General features: G+C 36.4%; 1 protein-coding gene across 1 annotated transcript in view; it reads right to left on the minus strand.

The window, feature by feature from the left end:
• The window catches only part of LOC145688305 (uncharacterized), a 1,380,532-nt gene that overhangs the window by 329,723 nt on the left and 1,036,303 nt on the right, over nt 1–14,506 (minus strand). The window lies entirely within an intron of this gene.

The raw sequence follows: 14,506 nt of genomic DNA on the forward strand, positions 1-14,506 counted from the left end.
CTATCAGTTATCCGGACTTGTTACTTTAGTAGTATTACATTACTAATTGTTGTCTTAGGTATACATTTTTATATATGAATTTATTTGGAGACCTTATCTATTTCATAAAATTATAAGTGACTGCGTTTGTGACTTCTTAACTCACGAACTTCCCGACCGATCTCGATCAAACTTTCAACATAGATGATATATATAAAATCAATCTATATAAAAATGAAAGTAACTGTGTGACTCAACAAATCCTGAACCACCCGTCCGATCTCGATCATTTTTTTTATCATAGATACGGTTCAAGCCTGAGATGGTTTATATCATTTCACTTTGACGGTGTAAGTTAGAGGAAAGGGAGGGTTATATATAATGATCGAAAATGGTCGATATCAGAGAGCGCTTAAGTAATAGAAAAAATGACTAACTAACTGAACATATTACTATTATTTTTCTTATTTTAACCCAGCGAAGCGGGTAACTGACGATGGTATATGATATAATTAATATCGTTACTGTTTGCATGAACACTTACAGTTGAAATACCCTAGTGTTTTTCACCATTCAAAACCAAAATTTTGCACAATTTTTCCAAACTTATGCACTTAAAATACCTAGTTCTAATAATATAATTTTTACACACACACACATTTATTCTTGAATTCGTGTTTTTACTCATCAAACTTTACTCGCCAAGTATAGAAAAGTATTCGCCACTGGTGAGCAGGCGAGTTGATTTTTCATGCCCTATCCACTTATCATGCCGTGCAATTACTGAAGTTAGACAACCCACCATACAGTAAAGTGAGTTGGGTTGACTGTATACCAGGGGTAGCATGCTTATAAAAGCACTTTGTCTACGTACAAAATGTATCATACATTTAAGAATTATATTGGAGGTATCATGCGAATCGCTGTCACCAATACTAAAAAAAGCAAGTTATACTCGTATAGCATAAGAGATGTGGAAGTTATTTAGAAATAAATTATTGATCCAAGGAAGTTTCGATTTAACAACAATCTACATTTATGCTTAAAAGTTTAAAAAAAAAAAAGAAAGAAAAAGAAAGAAAATAACCCAGAAGTTCGAGTGAAGAAAATTGCTAAGGCAGGTTACATGTTTCATCATTACTGTATTATGCGACCGAACTCCACGACAAAAGATCTGTTTAGCATCAATTGCGAGAGAGTGTTTCTAACGAATTCTAGCCGAAATTTCTGAATCTATATATATATACATATAATTGAAAATCACTATGTTTGTGACTCTAAATCTCCTGCACCCCCGACCGATCTCGATCAAATTCATAACATTAATGAGGTTCAAGGCTGGCTGGTCTTAGACTATTCACTTTGATGGTAGGACTGAGGAATTGGGGGAGGGGAAGGGATATAAAATAAATAAAAGTTAATAACTCCTGAACCACTCGACCGATCTTGATCAAATTTTCATCATAGATGAGGTATAGGCTTGGGATTGTTTTTTATTTAAGTTTGACGGAGCAACGAAGGGGAGGGAAGTAGGGTATATATATATATATATAAATCAATTTATATAATATTGAAAGTTACTATTTTTGTAACGTAATGACTTGAACTATCCGACCGATCTCAGTCGAATTATCAAGATACATGAGGTTCGGATCTGGAAACATTTTTGTAATTTCACTTTAACGGTAGATCCTAGGAGAAGGAGTGGGGAGGGGACGTGTAAATAAAAACTATGAAACCTAATAACTTTTGAACCACCCAACCAATCACGATCAAATTTTCAACATATACGAGGGTCGGGACTTGGGTGTTTTTTTTAACGTTTCACTTTGACGAGCCAACGTAGAGGAAGGGGAGGGGAGATATATGTAAAAAATAAAATAAAAATGACTGTCTTTGTGACTTCATCACTCTTAAACCACCCGACCGATCTCAATAAAATTTTCAACATACATGAGTTCAGGAGAAGAGCTACTTTACGTTATTTACTTTGACGATACAACGCAGGGGTTGGGGGAGGGGGAGAGAAATTTAAAAATGATAAAAAACGACATTTTTGTTGAATCCATAGTTTTCGGGGTCGATGAGAGAAATAGTGACACTTCTGATGCTGCATCAATCCAATTTCAGCCTTGATAGTTGGAGAGGGGGAGAGTACAACGTAGGGGAGGGGGATAAACATTTAAAAGTGATCGAAAATGATTAATGTTAGTGTCGAATCCATAGTTTTAGAAGTAGCCGATATTGACAGTAAGAGTTTAAATGCCGTGTGCCGCAGCACGGAGGAGTTACATATACCGTAGAGGAAGGGGAGGGAAATTTAAAAATGATCAAAAATGACCGACATTTGTGTTGAATCCATAGATTTCGGGGTCGATTAGAGGAACAGTGACACTTCTATGCTGTTTCAATCCAAATTCAGCCCTGATAGTTGGGAAGGGGGAGGATACAACATAGGGAAGGGGGATAAACCTTTAAAAATAATCGAAAATGATTAATATTAATGTCGAATCCATAGTTTAAGAGTATCTGAGATTAAGAGTGGCAATTCTGATGCCGTGTGCCACAGCACGGTGGAGTGGAGAGGGATATATATATATATATATATATATATATATATATATATATATATATAGTATAATAATAATCGAAATTACCAATATTATAGTCTAATCCATACTTTTCGGGATATCATTCAGATGAACAGTGATATTTCCGATCCGGTTTAGATCCAAAATCAGCCCCACCACTCGGGGGAAGGGGAGAAAGATATATATATATATATATATATATATATATATATATATATATATATATATATATATATATATATATATATATATCCTGATACCGATGGAACGACCATACATTGGCGATTTGCATTCCATCAGGCGACCTGGTCGATCAGGCGACACTATATGGTCGTCCAGTGGGAAACCGTGTTAGACGGTCTCCTCTCACCATCACTAATGCGTAGAAATCAACTTTGAAAATTGACGTTGGTGGTCCCAACGGTGCTGAGATAACTTTTTTTTGTATAACTGCAGTTCAGGGTTTCATCGGCAGGTGCGCGGCAGTCGCGAGCGTATAGCTTGTCGAGCGTATAGTTCTATCTACATCAAGGCGCGTTGGACCACCGGAAGTTCTCATTTCGCAGTTGGCAGCTGTGCTCACCATTGGCTCGTGCATGCACTTTGTTCTGTTTGCAGATAGAGAGATTTCTCGCGGTTTCGGAAGCTAGAAGAAACAACATGAATGAAGGAATCAAACAATGATTAAAAAATAACTGAAAAAACTGACAGAATATTTTATATAGTAATATACAAGACGATAAGAAAAAGTAACAATATTTTTAGCTTGTACATAGAATACATGTGACTATCTACAAATAATTATTATAATACGTTGTTTCAACTATTATCATACATATTAATCGTGTGGGATGTCAAATACTTTTCAAGCAGTGTTGGGCGTCTTTGGGAAACTTTCACATAATAAAAGCCGAAAGTTACTGGCAGAAGTTTAAAAATGTTTTATATCTATTTATAAGAAAATTGTTAATCGTTTTATACTAGTTTCCTTAAATCTCGGATCCGTTTCCCGCAGAGCCGTAGCTCGAAGGGGACGCGCGGGGCGGTCGTCCCGGGCGCTGATGGCTAGAAAGTGCCGAACGAGCAAAAAGAAAGAAAAAGTGCTAGAAATGATTAAAAAAAAGTACTGACGCCCTATTAAATCAATGTTGTTGTCGGTTTTGATACAATTTGATACAACTGTAACACTACGATTTTGATAAAATTTGACAGTTAGATACTACACATAAAATACACGAATACGTGTTTTTTTTTTAATTTTCTGCGGAGAAACAATTATTGGGGATCAAAGCCCCTGCCCAATATTTCGAAAGTTAACGCCCGAACGCAGTATGAAGTGGATCGAAGCGAATGAAATTGTACACAGATATTGTACCTAGTAGATGTAAAATGAGGGAATACTTGTTTCGTATTTTCCTGAAACAAAGAAATAAATGGGTGGAGCAAAGACCCTTCCATTTATTTGATTACAAAATATGAAAAGTGCTGAGTATACTTTCGAAGTGCCTAAATTACATAGAGAATCGCAACGAAAGTGTGTTAAGAAACAATACACAAAAATAAGCTAACCCGTGTTTTGTAGTTTGTGCAGAAAAACTGTGTGGGTACCAAGTTCCACTCCTAAAAAGTACGTAATAAAGCAGAAGGGCAGGAAGGAGTGGACCGAAGCGAATGAAATTATACATAGATCTTGTGTATGTAAAATAAGGCAATATGTGTTTCGCAAGTAGCTAGGGGGCGCTAACTTCAGTCTTTGAACTTGAACTTTTGAGGGCAGAAACACGAAACACTCGAAATTCACTGTATTGATTCCTACTTTTAGGTCATCTATCTATTGGTAAAATTTCACTATTTTCATACTAGTTTCTTCTACCCATAGCGTATTTTATAGCATTTTGGGGTGCGCCTTTAACCCTTACAGTGTTCTTTCACATAAATAAAAACAAGTGTCGATTTGTTTGCTGTTTACTGTTGATGTGCAAATTTGAAGCAAATCAGTACGAGACACTTGGAAAACACGAATTGCTTTATTTTACATATACAATATCTACACACAATTTCATTCGCTTCGCTCCACTCCTTCTTGCGCTTCTGCTGTAATATTTACTTTCTTCGGAGGGGCCTTGGCCCCAACACTATTTTTCCACAGAAACTAAAAACACGTGTTCGCTTATTTTTTTTTTCCCTATTGTCTTTACACAAATTGTTGTAGTAATTCTTCTTATCCTTTAGGCACTTCTAATATATACTTATTCGCACTTTTGATATTTCGTAATCAATGGTTTGGAAAGGTCTTTGCCCCATCTACCTGTTTTTCTTTTCTTTTTTTTTTTTTAAGAAAATACGAAATACGTATTCCTTCGGTTTAATTCTACGGTATCTATGCATAATTTCATTTACTTTGGTCCACTTCTTCGTGCTTTTCGAACGCCAAATTTCAAAATTTGGAGTTCGGGCTTGTGCACCCTAAAACTTTTTTCGTAGGAAGAAATTACGTATTCATTTATTTCATGTGTAACATCTACCTGCCAAATTTTATCAAAATCGGAGTGTTACACTTGGGAAGTGTTACATGTTAGTACTTAAAGAAAGTTATTGCTGTATATCATTTTAAATGACGATGTGATATATATAAGGTGCTAAGTAAAAGTAATGATTTATAATGTACTCAAGAGCGTTTTCAAAATCAGAAACAGTCAAAGTCTGAGTCTGAAATACGTTGATGGTGATGAGTTTGCTTACTTAATCATGCTTTTCTACCCAATGGGATTAATATTTCTGTGAGAATGAAGATAGAAAAATGAAAGGAGTGAAGAGACATGAGAGGACATGCAAGTTGCTGTTTGCGCGGGAATATTAAAAGTGTAGGTAAACAAGAGGAATAATAACACTTTTGAACTTTAAGCAGGTGTAAAAAAGGAGTCAGCGAATTTCCTCTTTCTCAAAGATTGATCACTACCAGTGTATTTTTTTATTCCTTTGATAGGTTATAAGAAATGCTTCCAATTTGAAGGAATTTGTTGGAATTATTTCTGCATCAACCACTTGTATTGCCAGGATATTTTCTTTTGTGCATACGTATCTAGTTTTGTGGTTTTTCTATCAGCATAATACCAAACGTATACACATATATAATATATATGTGTGTATGTGTGTTAGTGCATTTTTTAGTATGTTAATTAATAATAAGCAACCTTAAATGCAGAACTATTCATTAAGAGATTAAGTAATTACTATTATTTCAAAATGTTGTAGCGAACTGTATTTCGGATTTGAAATACAGCACTAAACATATTCTTTAGCTCCATAGATCAATATTGAGAAATTCGCAAAGAAGGCTCCTGCTAAATGTCCATTACATTTCACAAAATATTTTTTACCGTAAAAGAAGTTAAATTAAAATCCTATTTACTTACAGAATAAAATTACAAAAGTTTACAATTATTACTGGAAATGAATGCTATAATTCATTTCAAACATTTTAAAAGCACATAGTTTCTACTGTACTGAAATTTCATTTCTTATCGATAGTATGAAATATTGCAAATAGTTGTACTGTAAGATTCCATAACTGTTCTCCAAGTGGATTTGTATAGAACCAAAGGGAGTTTTGTCAAGTTTAACAAAAATTCCAAAATAAACCTCTTGAAAGCAGCTCTTATTTGTAAAAGAATACATCATCATCATCATAGGTATTCTGCCTTTATTGGCAGGTCACTTGCCGCAGCTGAGAAGCTTCCATGCTCCACGGTCCTCTGCTAACCTTTTCGTCTTCGCCTATGATCTTGTATCATACATAATGATCGATTTTGGCTGTTGTAATGCTCTTTTAAGCAGCTTAATAAAAATTCAGTGTAGTATAATAACAAAAGCTGCTTTTCTTATGTAAAAAACAAGAAAGAAAAAAGAAAGCTTGGTAAGGTGCCTGTACTGAGTGCCGAATTCTACTTCACCCCGGGCGCCGAAATCTCTATTTACGGCTCTGGTTGACGGTACTTAAAAAAAAAGAACTCTGTTGACATGTAAAAAGTTCGAACGAAGTGCCTACAAAACGGAATACCGAGCTCATTCATGGTGTATGGCACGCTTTAACAATGAGAAAGGCAAATAACTTTAAAACGGCGGCACAATCAAGCCCTTAAATGAGATATGAACTTCCTTTTCTGAACATTTGTAATCTCTAGGTTGAAATTGGTAAGGGTAATTTTAATTTTTCATTGTTGGGTAAAGACAGGAAGATTGTGCTGATATATTTACTGGTACAGTCAACTGCTTTCGAGCTTCTTTAAAAGTACGAGTAATTTTATGTGTTTAGGTACAACTCTTTTTCGTTGTTCAATCACTCATTTTCCTCCTTAATTATTCTTTGTTTTTGGCTGGGATTAAAATAATTGAAGTAAATTATGTAAGTTGGTTCTCAAAATAATTTAGTGCAAACATTACTACATAATTATTGGTCAAGTAATTAAGTTCTATTACTGACGGTTTTATTCAAAGTAACTAATAATCTTTCATACTGTGTGTAAATTGAAGAAACTTTTTCCAATAAGAAAGTAATTTATTAATACTTGTATTTTCACTTTCATTGTGTCTTTGTGATAATGTTTGTGACATTTTACATGTTACAAGCTTTGCTTACTTAATATACATTAATATCATCACTAAGGAAATCAGAATGTTTTAATTTAGAAAGTTGAACATTCACATTCAATTTGATAAACTAGTCCTATTTTACCCCGACCGAAGAAGAAGAGTTGTTCCGTTGACGTATCTCATGACTTATTTATACTTTTCTCGAGTAATCTTAATGAGTACGGAATTTTTATTATGTTGTCCTCACTACGCAAATTCAATGAAAATTCTTGTGATTACTGTATCTTGTTTTCTGATTTGTTGAAGTGATGTCTGAATCTCAATCAGCCTTCACACTTTTGAAGACTTGAACTATGATATTTTTTTTTTCAAGGAAAGTCCCCAAAGGATATTATGTCTGCACCACAGATGGAATAGGTCAGTGGGTCAAGATTTGTGAGTGGATCAGTGGGTCGTGGTCAGCAGGATGTGACCCACTGCTACCTACCACCCACCGTGACCCACTCTGACTCACCGACACACTCAGACCGACTGACTCACTCTGTTCAGTCCTTAGTAGACAGCATCTTCTGAACACAGATGAATGTGCCTGTGTTTCACTTTCAAGGCCTCCATTTTATTCCTTTTTCATTTTTTTTCCTGTTTACTTATGTGAGATGAGTATATCTATGTGAAAAAAGAACTTCAGGTATTTTGGATATTGATATTTGTAACTGTTGTAACAACAATAGGACTTACTACCTGGCTTTTGAGATACAGCCTGAGAGTTTTTAGAGGAACTAACTACTGAAAAAAAATACATTTTTGAATCACCTGTAATACATGAATTATTACATAAAAGCGAATGTAACTATGTGTGAGTGATGATCACGGATAAATGGCAAAGCCAAATGAAATGAATTGTGGTAGATAGTTAGACCCTAATCCCAACTGGGATGTTATCATATCACTTTTATTATAATACATGTACTAAAGGGGGAGAGGAGGTCCAAGTTTTTACGAAAAATTGAGTATCTCACAAGTCGTTCAACTTAGGGAGTGAAAGTCAGTATATTAACTCTTTATTAAAAATAAACAAAACGTGTTCTAGCAGTTTTTAAATTTCTCTTCTATGGGGGACTTTCTATATATGGGAAATTGGTAGTGGGTTGATTTGTAAAACTAATCAAAAATGATCGATATTAGTTGAGAAAAAATTAAGAAAAATTATTAATTGAGACACAAAAAATACAGTCTCAATTAATTAGAAAGCAGTAATAATTAGAAAACAGTGGTATCATATATCCACTACTTTCTAATATAATAATTTTTGAATCTTATGATTATTATATGGAGCCTTCTCAGCACAAGGCACTGAAGTTATAAGGTTGCTTGAGTTTCCGCCATCACTTTTTCAAGCTTAACGTATTATAAGAAAAGTAACAATGCACTGTAGTGCATTTCTTTGCTAAACAAACGCATGTTTAATTAGATGCGTAACCGCGGTCTCAATTAATGCGGATAATCAACACTATTGCTTTTGCTGTCACTACTGGAAGTAGGATTTCTTTATAGGTTAATTGGTATTTAAGGCTTCAATACTTTTACTTGCCTCTTGATGTGACACTCGTCAATGAGCACGTAAGGTTGTAATGAAAAATGAGACAATTAAATTGTCCATTACGAAGCAACAGCCTGAAACAGTAGGGATGCACGCGAGACGCGAGAAGTCTCGTCTTATCTCGCGCCTCGTCTCGCATTTGCGAGACGAGACACGTGACGAGAGTGAAAATTTTATGCGAGACGCGAGACGAGACTAATCCATGCGAAACGAGACGCTAGACGAGACTCTGTTAAGTTTCGCATGAGAAGTCTCGCGAGTCTTCTCGCAGTCTCGCAACGCTTATGAATTACATTTAATTGTATATTTAGTGAGTTTACATTTATTTAGTTTTCTAAGTTGAGCGTTAATGCCTCCAGGAACAAAAAAGTGATTGAGGCAATAGACATTTTATGAGATTTATTATTATTCAAGGTTGATTTTCAGAATTAAAGCCTTCTTTAGTTTCTAAACATCATTAAAAAAGAAAAGCTTTGTAAATTGGAAATTTATTACAGCATCGATTTAGGACTTTCTTTTGCGACACAAACACACACACGCGGGCGCGCACGAATACATGAACTTCGGTTTTTGGTCTGGAAAGCGAATAAGACTCCCTATTGCCGCGAAATGTGATATTTCTGTTGTTTCTGCTTTTTCGCATTACTACTAGCGATTAATGTTGGGGGATGGCGGAGAAATCCCCTCTCGTCAAAGTTTATCCCCGACCCGGCTCGCAGAAATAACATGATATTTTTACATGGAATAAGTATTTTCTTCCTATATATTTATCAAAAACACCCCCCTCTAGTTCGGAAGTTTAATTCAAACACTGGTTTGGTAGGATGACCCTATAGGTTTGGTGGGAGATGTTAGGAAAGGCCCTATATCTGTCAGTATTTTATTTTCTAGATCTGGCAACACTATACCATATAAGTTAAAAGCGAAAGTTGATAAAATGCGATAATGCTACATTGCCACAAGCGCGAACGAACCGAAAGAATTGGGTCGTATTGTGTTGTGGGGAGTTCTTTTTTTTATTATTTTATTTTATTTTTTTATTTTATTTTATTTTATTTTTTATTTTATTTTTTTTTTGCCTACAAGTGCTTTTGGTGATATAAAAACATCTTTATAATGGAAAATCACCCTTCAAGGAAACGACCAAAACGTGTAAATGTTGATATTGGCGACGATATTTTAGAAGAGCCAAATATTGCTGGAGACCTCTAAGCTGGAAAACAATGTTGGATCCAGCAACAATTTATGCTGGTTTTGCTGTAAAATATGCTATTAATTTGACGAAAATTAATGGTCCAGCAATCAAATTCCAGCACAACTTTTCTTTTAATTTGGAGCGGAGGGGACACAAGTTCGAATACCATGTTGAACTCTAGGTTCCGTTTCCTTAGGATGTTATAAACATTCATCCCATGGAAAGCAATGGCAAACCACCATGGATTCACCTTGGAAGGGACTTTTAGGTCAAATACCTGCCTTCGGACAGAATATCACACCATCATTCATTATCAGCCATAGAATAACACATTGCAAAATTTTGACCCAGAATATATGCGAGATCATGCGAGAAAGTTCCGCGCGAGACACGAGATAAGACTCAAAATTTTGTGCGAGACGCGAGACGAGACTTCACATTTGCGAAACAAGACGAGACGCGAGACGAGACCAACATTTGAGACTGCAAGACGAGACGAGACTTTTCCATTTCTTGTCTCGTCTCCCGTCCATCCCTATGAAAGAGGTTTGATTTAAAGAGGGTGAGTGTCAAGAAAAAAAAAGTAGATTTTGTTGCGGAGGATGATAGTTAAATATAAAAGTTCGTAGTAAAGCTATACGTATAAGGGTAAAATTTTTAAGGGGATGACAATAGTTTCAAGAAGAAAAGAAATATGAAGTTTGTTTACAGGGTGTCTAAAAAGTCCCGTATCCTAGATGGGAGCACGTTTGTTCAATGTGCCCTCTGTTGAATTCTACCCATGATTTGAAGCGGAATGATAAAGAATACGGGGGGGGGGAGAAATTTGGGAAAATTGCTTCCCTTATATATATCCTTTGTTTTCGTGCAAAGATGAGCCCCGTCGCGAATCTATACGCTGCATTACAAAAGAGATTAACCATACTCCCAGAAAGCGTAGTTCATCGAACTCAAAGTAAGCCTCGGGCTCCTTGACGATCAATACAAATTGCCTGAAATCTAGTGTTCAAGTAGTTTAGTATGAGCAAGACGTAGTGTGCTAGGGCACCAACTTGCATGAACCTGCTTTCTTTATATGTTGTAATAACATAGTGCAATATTCTTATCCATGTTCAAGAAATGACCACACAATACTAGTTTGTATTCACGATCGTGGGGAAGGAAAAGTCGCAGCTTAAATGGATGTAGTTTTCCTTTGGGATATCGTGAATGGCTGAGCGTCTTGTCTTATCCTCCTATCCTCCCTTCATTTTCAAATACCTTATTTACGCAATCCTAAAACGCACATTTTAAATTATTTTCAGAACCAAAATCGAGGTGTGTCTTACATTCGAGTTTGCAAGTTTAGGCCTACATTTTGCACTGTCAGTAAGGCCCAATTTACAGCAGAAAACGATTGAGTTTTGCCGGAGATAGCTAATCTCGTTAGTCATGATTCTGTGAAAAATGTGTACTAGGAATACCCACATTTTCCGAAAAATGGGAAATTGTTCTATCCGGAAATTGGAAACTGAAAATGGAAGACGAAACATTTTCATTGTCTTTTCACATGTTTATCTTTTTCATTCTTAAAAGTCAATGCCGAGTAGTTTTTTTTTTTTTTTTTTTTTGTCTCACATTTGAGGGCGTTTTAGACACGTAAATACGGTATCTAAAATGTCCTGCAACCCGCTTTAATTGAAACCTACGCTTGAAACAGCTAAACTTTTATTCTTATGAACTTTTAGTTGAGATGCATATTCAATAATTTTTCTTATGGCCACGGATTTTCACCCAAACAAAACTACGTTGGGAACCTCGGAAACACTTAATATATACAGAAGTGAACATAATGTTTAAAATTGTAGAAATTTTGTTTTCACACATTTTCACCGCAAATTCAGTTTCACCAATTTATTGTATATTACAGCACTTTTGAAGTATTCTGTAGATATATAAATGAAAGTCAACGCTTTACTTTTACATAACAGAAAATTAAATTTGAAGAGAAAAACGCCATACAGTTTACCTCAGTTGCATATTCACCCATTTAAAGGAAAGTAAACGTTTTATTTTAAAAGAACTGAACACTGTTTGAAACTGAAAGAAATGTTTCAAACCTCAGATGTTCTTTCATTTAACCCATTTCAGGAATTTTGCAGAAATTTTAAAGTATACAGGGTGTATCAGATTAGGCGTCCCAGGCTTTTTTTTTGGCTCGTAGTGCACGTATACACTTTAGAGAACAAATGGTGATGCTTTTATATTTGGTTCTTCAATTAAGTCAAACTAGCTTCAGGTATTCTTATTATGATAATGCCATTAAGCGATCAGCTAACTGCTTCACATGGCATTTCATACATAGATTTGGTGTCCCAAATACTTCTTTGCAACACAGACTGTCACAGAGAAAGCAAGGAATGAAATTACCTGTTGCGCATAAGTTAGGAATTGAGAAAATACTTTCCCCTATATGTATGGAGAAGAGCTGAAATGCCATGTGAAACAGTTAGCTGATCGTTTAATGTCATTATCACGGTAAGAATACCTGAAGCTAGTTTGACTTAGCTGAAGAACTAAATATCAATGACAGATTCAACAAAGATAAACAGGGTGTTGTGAAAGGTTTTTATACGAGTTTAAGAAGTGACTTCCCAATTTATTTGTTAGAACACCTGTGTCTACAAGTATATTGAAATCTTTGAGTTTTATTTCCCACGCTTATGCCGGCTAGGCTAATGGAGACGGCAATGATGAGAAATGAATGAAATGGTGGAATCAAGAATGTGGGAGAAAACGGAAGAACCTGGAGGAAACACACACACACGGTATTTGTCCACCACAAACGTCACTTGGCGGAGCTGGGATCGAACCAAGAACTCTATGCAGCAGAGGTGAACGTTCTACCACTGAGCCACGGCGGCCGGCGGTGAACCACTTTCAATAAGGAACGAATTGCAAAGTTCTATACAAATTAGTGCAAACTGATGAACAAATGTTCTTTTCCACCAGCACGAATACTGAACGCACATGAGATTGGCGTATCGTGTGTTCATGCTAATCCCAAAGTGATATGTGAAAAACGGATACGAGTTCTGGGCAAGTTGACGTCGGGCTAGGGTTGCCAGACGTCCCGGTTTTCAATGAAAGAATTAAGTGTCCCGAGAAAGGCTTTCAGGACGCCTGTTTTCGTTCTTCAGATTGAAAAAAAAAATCAGCCCGCAAGAACTAGTATGTCTCACCTGAAAATTGTAAGTAGCTACTAATCTGGAAAAGACAGGTATAATCGATTCTTGCCAAATGAGTATGAACCGTGATCTTAATGGCTATATAGCGTGAGATTGGTGTCCCGGTTTTTCGCTTACAAAATCTGGCAATTCTACGCCGGGCGAAAGAGGTCGGAATATAACATTGATATTCTGCGTGAGTGCTACTGGTCAGTTTGTACTACTCCTCTTCATAGTCGTATTTCCGCGCCAGAGAATGAGTGAAGGACTGTTTGTTGATGCTCCACTTGAGAGTATTGCTGTAGCACAAAGTACTGATTGGATAACGAGTGATACTTTTTTTAACTTTGTTGCAACACTTTGTGAAATTCTGTCATTCTTCCCCTGACATCCCAATTCTGCTAATTGTTGGTGGACATGGCAGCCATAAAGAACTGAAAGTGATTAAGTGTGCGAGGAATCACAGGATTCACTGCTCAGTACTTCTCCACATATCACTCACAAGACTCAACTCACTGATAAATGTTTTATGAAACCAATTCAAGACGCATACAATGATGTTTGTTTACTGTGGATGCGCAAAAATGCTGGAGTAAAGACATCCGAATACGATGTAGCGCCTCTTGTTTCAGAGGCATACCAAAAGGTATGCCACATGGACGTAGCCCTCAACCGATTTTAATGCACTAGATATTCACAGACACTGACTATCTGTCCGTAAACGTCCACGAGTATCTGATCGGTACTTTGTGTGCAAAGGATTGGGCACGTCCATCCTCACCACAACCAGCGTCTGCAGATCAGGCGTCATGTGCAGGATAAACGGACTCTCGACATCTTTGATGCAGTCCTTATGGTTCCCCAAATCTCAACAGGACGATTAGCTAGGGATGCTGGTATGAGCCACTTAATGATTTGGAGGATTCTGCACAATAACGCGTTAAATCCTTATCATGTTCGTCTGCACCAAAAACTCCGAGAACAAGATTTCCATAACCGTCTGGGGTTTTGTCAATGGGTGAGCGCCAGGAACCCATGATTCACTAGAACATTCTGTGTACGGATGAGGCGACCTTCAAGATTAATGTAGGTCAACGTACACAACGCTCACTACTAGTCCAGCGAGAATGCTCACTGGGTACGTGAAGTTGACAATCAACATATCTGGAGTCTAAATGTCTGCTGTGGTATAGTGGGAGGCCAAATTGGTCCTTACTTCTTCGAAGGTACTTTAACAGAAGTAGAATACGCTAATTTTTTGTCAGATGTTCTTTGTGAGCTCTTGGAAGAGGTCTCGTTAGCAACTCGTAAAACAATGTGATTACAAGACGGTTACTCTGCT

This window comes from Thermobia domestica, chromosome 6, assembly GCF_964235325.1.
Source record: "Thermobia domestica chromosome 6, izTheDome1.hap1.1, whole genome shotgun sequence".
Classification (NCBI taxonomy): Eukaryota; Metazoa; Arthropoda; class Insecta; order Zygentoma; family Lepismatidae; genus Thermobia; species Thermobia domestica.